The following is a 13,278-nucleotide window of genomic DNA, read 5'->3' on the forward strand; positions in this document are numbered from 1 at the left end:
GATCAGTTAACCGATTTATTTGCACACCTCTACCCCCCCTCCCCCCCAAGGGATTAGATCAGGACGATATTGTTACTGATATGTTCAATTTGGTATCGGTACTGGTATTTCATGCAAAATTCGAGAAATACCAGTAGCGTACTAGCACCGAAAACTCAAAACTTGGTACCGATTCCCGGTATCAAAATCCTTCATCCCTAGTACCAATAGTGTTTCTTATTTTTTAGAAGTGTAAACAATTTAATGTAATTTTATTTCACATAAAATTCTTTGAACAATATAAATAAAAATTTAAAAGATATATTATGATTTATGAAATGCATTTAAATTGAATGAGCATAAGCAAATATTTGGTAACACAATTGACAAACTTCTATTTACTCTACTACATATTAATACCAAGTTCACAAGCTATAATACCACACTATTCCAAACCCAAGTTTCATGGCACAAAACAAAAACCACAACTCGAAACCAAGATCGTCTAACACGACCCCTTTTAACCTCAGAGTCGTGATTCTAACGTGCATAAACAAGACGCGACGCATACAACAATTTCAAAAAGAAAATAATAATAATCAAAATCCAGCAGATCCAACTAACGATGAGTAGGACGCATTTTCATCATCACGTCTAGGCTTTTGTTGTGACACTTTTCCAGATGTCTGTGTAACAAGTTGTCCCGTTTCTATATTGGCTACACCGCAAAGTTTAAGCTTTTGGCGTTTGGCTTCCTCCACGTCACCTTCCCAGCAACATTCAGACACTATTTCGATAGCACTTTCTAAATTTTCCTCGGCCACAAGATCCCCGTTTTGGATCAGAACCAGATAAACTTGTTCGGCACACGCCTTTCTAATCTGTTAACAAAAATAATATTAAAACATTATTTTGCCTATAATTTCTTACAAAACAAAAAAAAAACGTCATCGCATACCTTGGGATATCGATGCGTAAGGAAAGACACAAGATACGAAAAAGCTTGGATATTAATCGGTTCTGTAATAGAAGCAATATATCCAAGTATTGCAATTCCAGCGTATAACTTGCTAAAGTCTTTTGTTCCTTTCAACTCGGTAGCCAAACACTCCACAACGCCTCCACAAAATACTCTCGTCTGATCCTGAAATAATTATTCAAATAATATTATTTTGATATTAATTTTATTATTTATAGTTATACACTAAAATAAGTGAACTAATTACTAACTAACCTCCATGTGTAATAACATGCTATTGCTGAAGAGAATATCTATAGTCTGAAAAAAAAACACCGATTACAAACGTATAATTAATTCATAAAAATAACAAAATAAAAAGGAAACAATGATACCTTTAAAGTGGGAATTATAACTCGGTCACGTTTTTTGTACTTTTTAAGAACCCAAAGTATGTCATCGGATATACTCAACTCTCTGGAGTTCGTTTCACTATCGTCTTTAACTTTAACCGCTTGAACATAATCTAACAAAGCACTAAGTGCAGCCTTTTTTAAAGATTCTTCTAATCCACCGATGGAAATTACTAGCCCGGACATAACATATTTACTGTAACAACTGAACTGAAGCAGCCGAATGAACCGAGGAAACGAACAACTCGGTACCCCCCACTTCAAATCATCATCTTTAGGAATAATTTTTTCTAGTTTCTCTCGGTGAGGAATTCGAGGAACAAAAACGGTTTCGTTGTATAATATTCTTTGAAGAATCTTTGCAGCAACGTCTCTTAACCGGTCCATTTTTTCAACTGCTTGTTTTGCGAGGCCTCCAACTAAACTAGTCGCGACATCGGCATCAAAAAGTGAATCGTTTTCAACTAATTTATCTCTCTTGGATAAAATTTAGGTGCATTTCTCGAGCCCGTTCATGGCAGCTGTACGGACCCACGAGCCCACGTCACCTCTGTTATCAACAGAGTAGTCTTCCAAAGCGTTGCACAAACTCTGCATAACTTCGGTTTTTATTGTGATGAATAGAGATGTGTAATCATCTGGTTGTAAGCCTGAAGAATTGGTTGTTGAAGTTAGTGTTTCGCACACTGATACAAGTCCTTTAACAGCGTTTACACGAGCTTCAGCATCCATATCTTCCGGTTTATCCTAGTCAGCATAAACAATCTTGTTATGTGAGTGAGATGTTTATATGCTAGCACAGGTGCCAAAATTGGCAACACTTTCTTTTCACCAAGAGTGAACTGCGGTTTTCGTCCATGTGGTTTGTCCAAATCTGTAGTTTTAGTCCAATAGTTTCAAATTTGCGATTTTCGTCCCTGTGGTTTCATTTCACTTGCAATCAAACCCGAATTCACTAGTCCCGTTAAGTCTGGTCGTTAAACCCATCAGGATGTCCTTCATGTGAGGGGCAGTTTTGTCCTTTTTTCCCCAAAATACACCCCAGCCCCTCACGTGAGGGGGCTTGCGAATTAGGATTGGGGTTTATTTGGGAGAAAAATGACAAAACTGCCCCTCACGTGAAGGACACGCTGATGGGTTTAACGACCAGACTTAACGGGATTACTGAATTCGGGTTTAATTGCAAATGAAATTAAACCACAAGAACGAAATCGCAAATTTGAAACTATTGGACTAAAACTACAGATTTGGACAAACCACATGGGCGAAAGCCGCAGTTTATTCTTTCACCAATTTGTTCATTTTTGCAAAATAGTATTACTATATTATATTAAAAAACATAGTAAACATTTCTTTAAAATAAATAAATAATAATAATAATAATAATACAATCATATCCCTGTTTGCATTTATCAAAAGCTTATGCTCGAAACAAAACATCTGATAAGAGTTTAGACAGTATGCATAAAGTAAATAAATTAAAGTATAAAAACTAAAAGATAAAACAATGTGAAGGACGTCAGGCTTTAATCTGTTCAAACATTGACTCGTATGTTTTTCTTATTTATAAAAAAAATTATAAAATTATATAAATTTGATCTATGAAGATTGATGGATGGATATGATAATGAAAGAAGTTACATGTGACAAGATTTGCAGACAATTTCATTAAAAATATATATACCTCGATCGCACAAGATTTGCAAAGTTTTTGAAGCACCAGTTTCCATCTTGAAGCAAGAAAGTCAAAAGGCAAAACCCCTAAAGCCAATGCGGATCCCCTTCTAACAGCTACGTTGGCATCATTCAACTGCTCTAGGTACTTAAGTGTAATATCAAAAGTCCCTTTATCATCCATTTTTGCAAAGTATGTCGGCACAAATTGTTTGAAAGCTTCATTGGCAGCATTCTGCGGTATTAGTGTAAACACGAAGAAAATCAAGGGTTAAAAATTATAAATTTATTAGTTGAAAAAAGTTGGAAGATAGAATTATTTACCTGTATTTGAGAATTCGGATGCCTCAAATTCTCATTAATAGTCTCAAGCAAACTTCTTTTTATTTTTTCCGTTAACGTTATGTTAACGATAGAAATACACTCGACGAACCGGGAAACTGCAGCGCGCATTATCTCTCCATCTTTTCCACGGTATAATCTTGCTTTCTCAATAGCAGGTACACACCAGCAACGGCTTTCTGCTTATCTGGAATCAGAAATTTAAATCAAAATGTAAACTTTTTACATAAAGAAATACGTTAAAAGAAAGTTGGTTAGTTGAACATTACAGTTCACGAACCGTTTGGAAGAGTGTAACCACAGTTGTTTAGAGCTAATACAAGCTCACCAACTGCCAATGTTGCACCGTGACGCATGCATAAATCAGTAGCAAGAGTGCACGGAATCAGTTTCTCAAGCACAAAATTTGCAGAATATTCTGGATCATATTTCACAAGATTGGCTAAAGCATTTGATGCAAGTTCTCTTAATCCTTTTTCCTGCAGCATCAGTAGTTAGTTAGTTAGTTATAAGCCTGTAAATGAACCAAACGAACACCAACAAGGGCATGTGTGTGTTCGTTCATTTAACTTTAAACGAACATGAACACAAACACTTAATCGAACACATATTTTGTGTTCATGTTCGTTTATTTAAAAAATGAACATGTTCGTGTTTGTTTAAGTCCGTTTGTTTAAAATAAATGAACAGCTCACAAACATAATTGAACAAATATAAACAAACATAAATGAACATATATGAACAAATGTAAATGAATTAATGAACACACATAAACGGACATAAATGAACACAGATGACAAATATAAAACAATTAAATAGATGAGTTATCTAGATAATTTTTAATTTTTTTCTATTAATATGTAAATGAACATAAATAAATGGACATAAATAAGCGAACGTTCACGAAATAAATATACGAACAAAACCCACCGAACAGTTCGCCGAACGTTCGGTTTGTTTACAGGCCTAGTGAGTTACAATGCTCAGAAATAATATATTATATTGCACAAAAGCATACCCAGTGAGAAATCTTGTTGGATAAAAGTTCATCCATGAACAGGTAAAGATAACCATCATATTCGGCGATACTGACAGCAACATTAAGATACGAATTCACACGTGAAGAAAGCGCAAAATAGTCAGCGGTATTCACGATGTCGATTCCGTGAGGATAGTTTCCTTGCCTGCCAACATTTTCCTGAAAAGCAGCTGCAGCTGCTCGTCTACAATTAACCTGTGAATCATGTTTCATATAAGATTAAATACGCAATTCAAGTAATAAATCATAAACCATGCATTAGTGTTACTATATACCCCACGGTCATAACATGCGATTATTAAAAGATGTGGCGCCAGCTCATCCAGTATCCCCTTCATGTCGGTCTGATTATACGCACGACCGAAAGCCCAACAAACATAGGCAGCAGCATCACGAACATGAGATCCGACACTATGCGGGCCCCTTCTTACATCATAATGCAGTGCCTTTATAACAACAGGTACAACTTTAGGTAGGCTAACGGGTAAGAGAAGTCCTCTACGTGCCAGCTCAGCCAATGCCAAGCATCCACCGTGCCATGATCCATCACCCTGTTACGTAAAAAGTCAAAAAGTCAACGATTTAAGAGTAAACCAATATAAATGAAATAAAGACAAGTGGATGTCTGTCATACCTCACCAGGTGAAAACAATTCTAATACAGACAAAAATACTTCCTCTGCTAGAGTGTATGTGAGACGTGAAGTTATACGGCCGATACCTTTTGCAGCAGACCAACGAACAACAGTATCCTGAAAGTTAAAGGTTAGAAATGTGAATTATATTAAAAAAATTGTTTTTGAAATGCCAACAATATATATACATACCGTATCTTTTAAGCCAGACAATAGTAACTCGATGAACTCTTCAATAATATCAGGAACATCCATTTCTTCTTCTTGAACAGAATAATCATGGCCTGTATTGGATGACCCAGAACTTGATACAAGACTATTTGGATCCTTTTGTGAAATATTTTCTCCAAGCGTACTATGTTTACCCTATATTGAAAAAATAAATAAAATATTAAAATAATCTTATCTAGTAAAACTAAATGATTAAATAAGATATATAATCTTACCACATAACGCCATGTTGTCGGACGATGAGGCAGACACGTGAGCCCCATTCGTTGTGCGAGTTTTATTAAGTTTTTGCGAAGTAAAGGACTACGAGCTGCAGGGGTTGACTTTATCAAGACCGATGTGTCATTCCAAACTACGGGCACGATATCAAGTAATGCCTTCCGGCTTCCACTCTAACACATATATCATAAAATAAGTTTAGCAAGAAAATGTAAAGAAAAAACATATAATCGTTCAAGGTAACATTAAAAGAGATTCAATAGGAGACCTTGAAAATAGCAGCAAGAGATTCAACCGCACCGAGTAATCGAAAATGATGTATTACATGATCTGTAGCAGATGATAGAACCTCATGACTCCATTCAATAAAACTGAAAAATAAATAGAATAACATTAAAAAAAACATAACATTTGGTATTTAATAATCGAATATTCCCACAATCAAACCTGGTAAACGCAGGCGACATATCTGGACGCGTTAGAAGCTTAGAAAGAAGCAATCCAGCAACCGTTTGCATGGGACCCGCACTCGAAAGGTACTCTTTGGATATCTTTAATATTCTAGCCACCAACAGAGGCGGTTCATTTGCATCAACAGATTGAGTAGTTACAATACTTGTATCCACAGACGATATATCAAAAGGAACCAAAACGAGTATTGATAGCCACAATAATATCACACATTTGGTCTCCATTTCTCCTGTACTTTCTTGCCTCAATGCGGTTCCCGTAGTTGTGCCATGGCATTTCTCTAAAAGAGACACTGCTGGTTCCAAATCAGAAACTTGATGCGGAAAGAACCTGATTACGGCTTTGTAACCACAGACCGTGACCAAAGTGTATGTTATAATACATAAAGGTTTGATTATTTTGACAAGCTCATTGGAATCTGTGCCTAGTTCAATTGTTTTGGTTCGAACAATAAGCATCAGGGGAGATATTATGCTCTCTAGGTATGGTTCTAACAATTGACCCTGTTCCTGATATTTATCCATCTGTGTAAAAAAAATAGCATATAACATAATATCAAAATGAAGCTACATAATAGTTTTGATCATGAAATCTGAAATGTGAGTGAATAATTAAAGCGTACAATTGATCGAATTTTGCGAACCGATGAAAGATCTGTGACTCGGCCATTGGAAACGATGTCGTCCAGTATAGACTTAACGAGTTTCCATTCTTGTAGAAAGTACCTTTGAAGCACCACTTCTTTCGAGTCGTGTTCGTCATCCTCTTCAACTTCTTCACCCGCCACTAAAGGCTTTGCTTTATCTTCTACTTCTCTTGTTGCCATCAGAGAGAGGGTACAGATAAGATCTACTTCCCGTGCTGCTATGCTTTGATTTGTTGACTTTTTGTCTTGAAGACCAAACTGGAAAACATTCCATCAAATTCATCAACGGAAGGAATTCAAGATTCCATCATACTAATGAAAAAAAAATTTATTACTTGCGAACCGAATAAATCACGATCCTATGGTCGGTCTAACGTGAATACAGAGGTAATGTGAATTCCTTAACAGTTTAAAAATGAATGTTGATGCTATTGTAAACTTCAAAAATGTCAAATATGTATGTTTAGCATATTTCTTGCTTGATCATTCAGTCCAATAACACAAAGGGTTAAATTTATGGCAGCTCTTGTGTTTTCGTTGATGATGCGCATTGCACAGTTTTCGACTTTGAAACCATTATAGAAAGGGTTAATTAGTAAAATCAGGGCATAACTACATAATGGTTTTTAAATGCAATTTCAATTTTGTTTATATCATCATCATTAAAAAAAAATGGATTGTACACAATGCAGTAAAACTAGTAACTGGATCATGGTAATTGGAACAAACACTTGATATGTTCAAAAGCATACAAATTTAAGCAAAATCTTGAAACCAAAAGTAATAAAATTTATTGATACTGTAAGTAATAAACAGAAACTTACACTAACTAATCAAGAAAAATGATTTTGGGAGCTAATTGAATAAAGGGTGTTGGCCCACAGATCGAACAGAAGAGTGGTCGGATTTGACGGTGGCGATTGGGCGGTGTACGGCGGACGGTGGTGATCGGAGAATGAGATGGCGGGGAGAGATCTGAATAATTTAGGGCTGGAGTGGAGTGGGAAGAAGGGGGTTAAAGGTAATCTTGCCATTTTATTTTCTTTTTTACGTTTAAAATCTCGCTACCCGAGTATTCGCTACAAGATCATGAAAAGTTAAACGAGCCTAAAATCCAGCCAACGATCCGAGCTAGGGTCCAATTCGGCTCGGTTATCAATGAGTCAACTCAGCTCAGGTCATTTCGAATCAAGTTTTTCAGCTAGTTTTATTCGAGTTTTTATCGAGGCACAAACTTTTTGAACAGCCATGTTCTTTAGGAACCAATTTTTTTTATTATTCTTTAACGACTTATATATTTATTTTTTTATAAAGTTACTTTGATTACGTTTTAGGGGGGTGTTTGGGTGAACTTTTAAATTTTTGCTTATTTGCTTATTTGATTTTTGAAAAGAGTAATTTTGAACTTTTGAAGGAGGTTTGTCAAGCATCTTTTGCTTGTCAAAAATCAAATAAGCAAGTTTAAAAAGCTCATCCAGACATCCCCTTAGAGTTCGTGGAAAGTTCATAATGTGGTGGTTCGTGATAGGGCGGTGATCAGGTTAGTCGACTTGTTGGAGGAGATCACGGTGGTTACTGGTTAGCTTCCTTTAGGTGCCAAATAGTCGAAACTCAGTCATATAACTTGAGATAACCGGAAATTATTTAATTTTCATTGAGTTTAATTTGTATGTGGATGTTTTTGTTTTTGGTGTTTCAATTTTTTCAATGGTGTATTTACTTGGTGACTTGGTATGGTGTGGTTGGCCACCGGCTAGTTTTTTAATGAAATTTGCTTATCATTCAAAAAAAGTTCACCATGTGTGTTGCGTGGGAAACTCGGCAACGGGACCGGATTTCAAACCGTAGATATACAAACACATTGTAACAACTATCACTTTAACTAAAGAAATCGTATTAAATTTGTATATTTCTCATAGCTTTATATTCATAGTTACCATACAATGCATCACGGTAACAAAATGATATGAACTATGTTACATTACACAAATATATGATATACATCTACATGCTTAACTAAAACTAAGTTAGGGATTCTTGACGATACGAGAGGCACGATGTCGTGAAGCGAACCGATTAACAACGAAAGCGAGTTACTAGCAAGTTGCTTCACATTCAAAAACTTTGCTTTGATTATAGCCCTTTCCCTACCCTTGATCCCGTCCCCTAACAACCCATCAATGCACATATCAACATCGGTTAGACCCGCACTGACCCAGCTTTGCACGTTACCCTCATGTAACACGAACTTTTCCTCATCGTCTTTTCCCATTTGTTGAAACTCCTTAACCGATAGCGTTATTTGGTTCACCCCATTGTTGATGTGGTGTAAGCACTCTTCGATGGCTTGGTTACTTTCGTTTAAACGTTTCACCACCGTATTAACATACTCCTTTGTTTGCCTAGCTTTCGATAGGCACACTATTAGAGAAACTTGAGCTAATTGTTGCGGTCCAAGTACAGTTTTTGACACGTAAGGTAAAAGAGTTTCCACACATAAATCGTGATATATAGATGTTCGACACTGTGCCTCGAGATACGCTCTTGCACTCGAACTAGAATCAACCGTGCCTGAAAACCCGAAAATTGTGAGAGAGATGAATAATGAGAGAATAATTTGAACCATTTTTGTGATATGAAACATAGGATAAGAAGGTGAAGAGTTGATTATATAGAGGGATGTCACATGCACTTGGATGAACATTCGGTTAAAGAAATTAAATTCCTTTTCGTACGTAAGAAAGTTAGTGTCACGTTCCACATGCAACTTGCTTGTGGATTTATATGCATTAACCTTCTTTTTTACTTAAAATACGGTTATATCGAAACTTTGAAAATCGAGAAACTTCGTTTTAAGTCAAAACTTTGGAAATCGAGGAAAAATGAAAATTTGGGCTAGAGACCGTAAAGTTTCAACTTTGAATCTGATCTCAACTGGTTTTATCACAGTGGGCCTTTGAACAGCGGGTTTTCTCTAAAACAGCAGATGGTAGGCTATGGCTACCTAACGTTATATAGATCACAGGAGTATGAAGTCACCTTTTACCATTGGGTTACCCGGATATCCGGACTTTATTCGTTGGTCGTTAAAAAAAAAGTTCATCGTTACCATATTTTTTGTTCCATTATACTTTCATGTAATTACATGTTTGTAAAGTTGATTAAATGACTATTTAGTTAAAACATTTGACTTTTGAGTCAAGTTAACTAGAGATGAGTAGATGACCAGATGAAATAGACATGTTATAGTTACGTAGTGATATGCAATTTTAATATTTAATGGTTTAGGAATAGTTGAGAAGATGTTTTAAAACGTTATACCTAAAAGTGAAAAGTGAGGTTGTAATTATTTTTTTCTAAGTATGACAGCATTCTAATATGAATTTGAATAAAACGAGGTTCTATTCGAAATAAAACATTGGTTAGTATTTGAAACTATATTGAGTGTTGTCACCGTACCAGTTGGTCCAGTATTGTGACAACCTGAATCGATACTTACCGAATAAATAGGTATTGGTGTTGGTATTATCATGACTAATATTGGTATTCTTTTTATGGTTTTTGCCTAGTATCAACAATATACATCTTTAACACATTTAAAATTTTAATAACTTTATGTTTCTCTAATATCATGTGTTTGTTAACTTAAAGGGAAAAAAAAAGCCTGATATGTGATTTCGAATAATTTTTTCACCGTTCCGACATCAATTATATTAATATGGTGTTGTATTCGAAAAAAATCATCTTTAGTATAGTAAACTATACCGAGTGTCGTTATTGTACCAATATAGACAAAACAACATAGGTAACAATGTTAGTGTTATCGAAACTAGCATCAATACTCGTTTTTATGTTCTTCAATCAATGTAAAACCCATGTTGATATGTTTTTAGACAAATCATGACTTTATTTCTAGATTACACGAGACAATTCACTACCGATGATGCTGAAAGACTAACTCACAACATTATGTTTGTAAGTTTTATTGATCTTTAGGTTTAATACTATTATTGTAAACATTATTTTATGTTCTATACATATATCGATTCCCACGCACAACGCGTGAGGAATCTCACTAGTTATCTACTACATACAGCTACAAGAAAATACGTCACTTCCATTTCCAAGCAACACACTATGACAAAATTTCTGGATTCTTGATACCACGAGAGGCACGATACCTTGTCGCGAAACGGCTAAACATCGCAAGCGAATTACTAGCCAGTTGCTTCACATTCAACAACCTCGCTTCGATCATAACCCGCTCCCTCTTACTGACCACCCCACCCATCAAGATCCCATCAATGCATGTTGTAGCATCTGTCAATGCAGCACTCACCCAAGTTTGCACATTACTTTCATGCCACATAAAGTTTTCATCACCATCTTTACCTATTTTTTGTAACTCCTTAAATGATTGTGTAATTTGACTCACTCCATCATTGATTTGATGAATACATTCTTCTATTGCTTGATTGTTTCCGGTGTTAACCTTAGTTTCATTCAATTTCTTTAATACCATATTCAAATATGTTTTGGTGAACCACGCTTTGGATAGACATGAAGCGAGCGATATTTGAGCTAGTAGTTGAGAGCTTGGTAGTCCGGTTTTGGTTACATATGGCAATAGGGTTTGGACACATAGATCGGGGTATAATGCCGATCGGCATTGTAGCTCAATATACATTCTTGCACGAGAACGAGATTCGACGATGGTGGAAAACCCTAGGATTGTGAGAGAGGTGACTAACAAAGGGAAAAGAATAATATGTGACATGATTTTTTTTTTCTTTTTGGTTTGTTATATGAAAATGAGAAGGAGATGGTTTATGTATATATAGAGGATATATCATATATGTAATCAGTTGTCACCTGGATTGTGAATAAACTATGAACTAAATATATCCAAATTATTCCTTTACGTAGAAAATATGTTACATGCCATACATGCATGCAACTTGATTATGATATCAAGATAGTTGCATTAATTTATTCCCAAAACACTTTTTCAAATACTACGATTGAGTATATAAAATTTAAACCAAGTAACCTTGTTTAACCAATTTAATTGACTCAACACTAGGCTTGTAATTTGTAAACGAATTGGATACTTTTGTATTTGTTCGTTTAACTTTAACCGGATAATCAATCGAGCATGAACTAATTAATTAGGGTTTTCTTGTTCATTTAGTTCATGAAGAAAATGAGTATGCGTGTTCGTATTATGTTCGTTTGTTAATAGTATAAATGAACGGTTTACGAATATAAACGAGCAAGCATAGCTGAAGAAACATAACCAAGCGAAAATTAAAAGTAGTTGTGAATATTAATGTGTTGGACCAAAAAATTGTTAAAACTAGACTAAATTGTTAAAGGTGATATTTTAATTTCGTAAATTTAAGTTGAACTATAGCGCATCTAAATATTTTTGATGAACGAATAAACAAACTAAAATGAATGAGCTTAAACAAACATAAATTCTAATAAGCATAACTGAACATAAACGGACACACATACACAAGCATAAACGAACAATCGTTCACAAATATAAATGAACGAATGAAACATGTGTCCATATTCGCTCAGTTAACTAAATGAATAAAAAAAATCGTCATGTGTGTTCGTTTATTAAATAAACAAACATAAATAACTTTACCGTCCAACAGTAAGTTACAATGAATCTGCTCAAGATGTAAGCGAAAATCCGACTTTTCTCATAACATGAGCTTGTGGCCGGGCAAAGTTCATGGAGGCTTGTCTTGAGGAGATGAAACATTAAAATTGCTTGACAAGCTAATTGTTTGTAAAAGACTTGACGTGTCACCATAGTTAATGATCATATGATATAAGCTGGAGTGTGAATATTATATGGAGTGGTTGTTGAGGATGAAAGTTAAGTTAAATAAAGATAAATTGTTTTCTAATCAAAGTACTAGCAAAAAGGAGGTGATCCACCTATTCAGATTAATTTGTGGAAAATTTAAAAATTATTTGGAGCTATAAAAAATGTTGGCATTACAATTTACAAGTCATTTTTCCTTGATTTAGATCTCTAAAGAAAAGTTCTTATTACTGCGCACTACAAAAAATTTTTAAAACGTCTTATTTCTAGAAGACTGCGTATTTTAACCTAACTCATTTAACAATATGTTAAAAATTGATTAGCAAAAACGTCATGATTTTTTACGAAATGCATGCATGAAGTATTGAATTCACATATAATATGTACGTTAGTTCTTTAGTAAGCTAGAATATTGTCATCGACTCATTTATGATATGTCTACACATACAAATCTTCACCGATAAATGGCTAAAATACATCCAACCTCGTTTAGACTATATAAACTCGTGAACTTTGTGTTCAATGAGATTTGCAACCTAAATTTGTATATATCAGTTTTTAAAGATTACTTACTTTACCTAGGAAAGTGTTGCATAGTTTTACATCGCTTGTGTTCCTATGTACCTTTAGGATTGTACAAGCTGCTTACTTTGTTGTACCGTTCTTTAATATATGTTTAAATACATAAAAGTTCAAACAAAATGAAGGACGACGAACTACATATATATGATGACAGGTCTAAAATACGGTGGCAACAAGCAATGTTATTTTGTAATTAAGAACCGCATATATTTTGTTTAGTGACAAAGCCCCTGTAATATATTGTAATT

The 13,278-nt window shown here is 34.8% G+C and overlaps 3 pseudogenes across 1 annotated transcript; all 3 read right to left on the minus strand.

Moving 5' to 3' along the window:
- Nucleotides 1-415: 415 nt before the first annotated feature.
- LOC143612883 (tubulin-folding cofactor D-like) lies at nt 416-6,786 on the minus strand (annotated as a pseudogene). The gene is made up of 15 exons (XR_013150016.1): nt 6,583-6,786; nt 5,937-6,484; nt 5,758-5,860; nt 5,486-5,662; nt 5,232-5,405; nt 5,040-5,156; nt 4,681-4,956; nt 4,385-4,600; nt 3,647-3,845; nt 3,349-3,553; nt 3,035-3,259; nt 1,333-2,097; nt 1,214-1,258; nt 938-1,123; nt 416-860 (listed from the first exon to the last, which is right to left on the minus strand). The product of XR_013150016.1 is annotated as a tubulin-folding cofactor D-like (transcript).
- A 1,847-nt stretch (nt 6,787-8,633) lies between these two features.
- On the minus strand, nt 8,634-9,232 carry LOC143612260 (pectinesterase inhibitor 9-like; annotated as a pseudogene).
- Nucleotides 9,233-10,741: 1,509 nt separating this feature from the next.
- LOC143611164 (pectinesterase inhibitor 9 pseudogene) lies at nt 10,742-11,383 on the minus strand (annotated as a pseudogene).
- Between the last annotated feature and the right edge of the window lie 1,895 nt (nt 11,384-13,278).

This window comes from Bidens hawaiensis, unplaced genomic scaffold (assembly GCF_021521415.1).
Source record: "Bidens hawaiensis isolate Kalapana, Puna unplaced genomic scaffold, B.hawaiensis_p1.1 tig00002236_1, whole genome shotgun sequence".
Lineage (NCBI taxonomy): Eukaryota > Viridiplantae > Streptophyta > Magnoliopsida > Asterales > Asteraceae > Bidens > Bidens hawaiensis.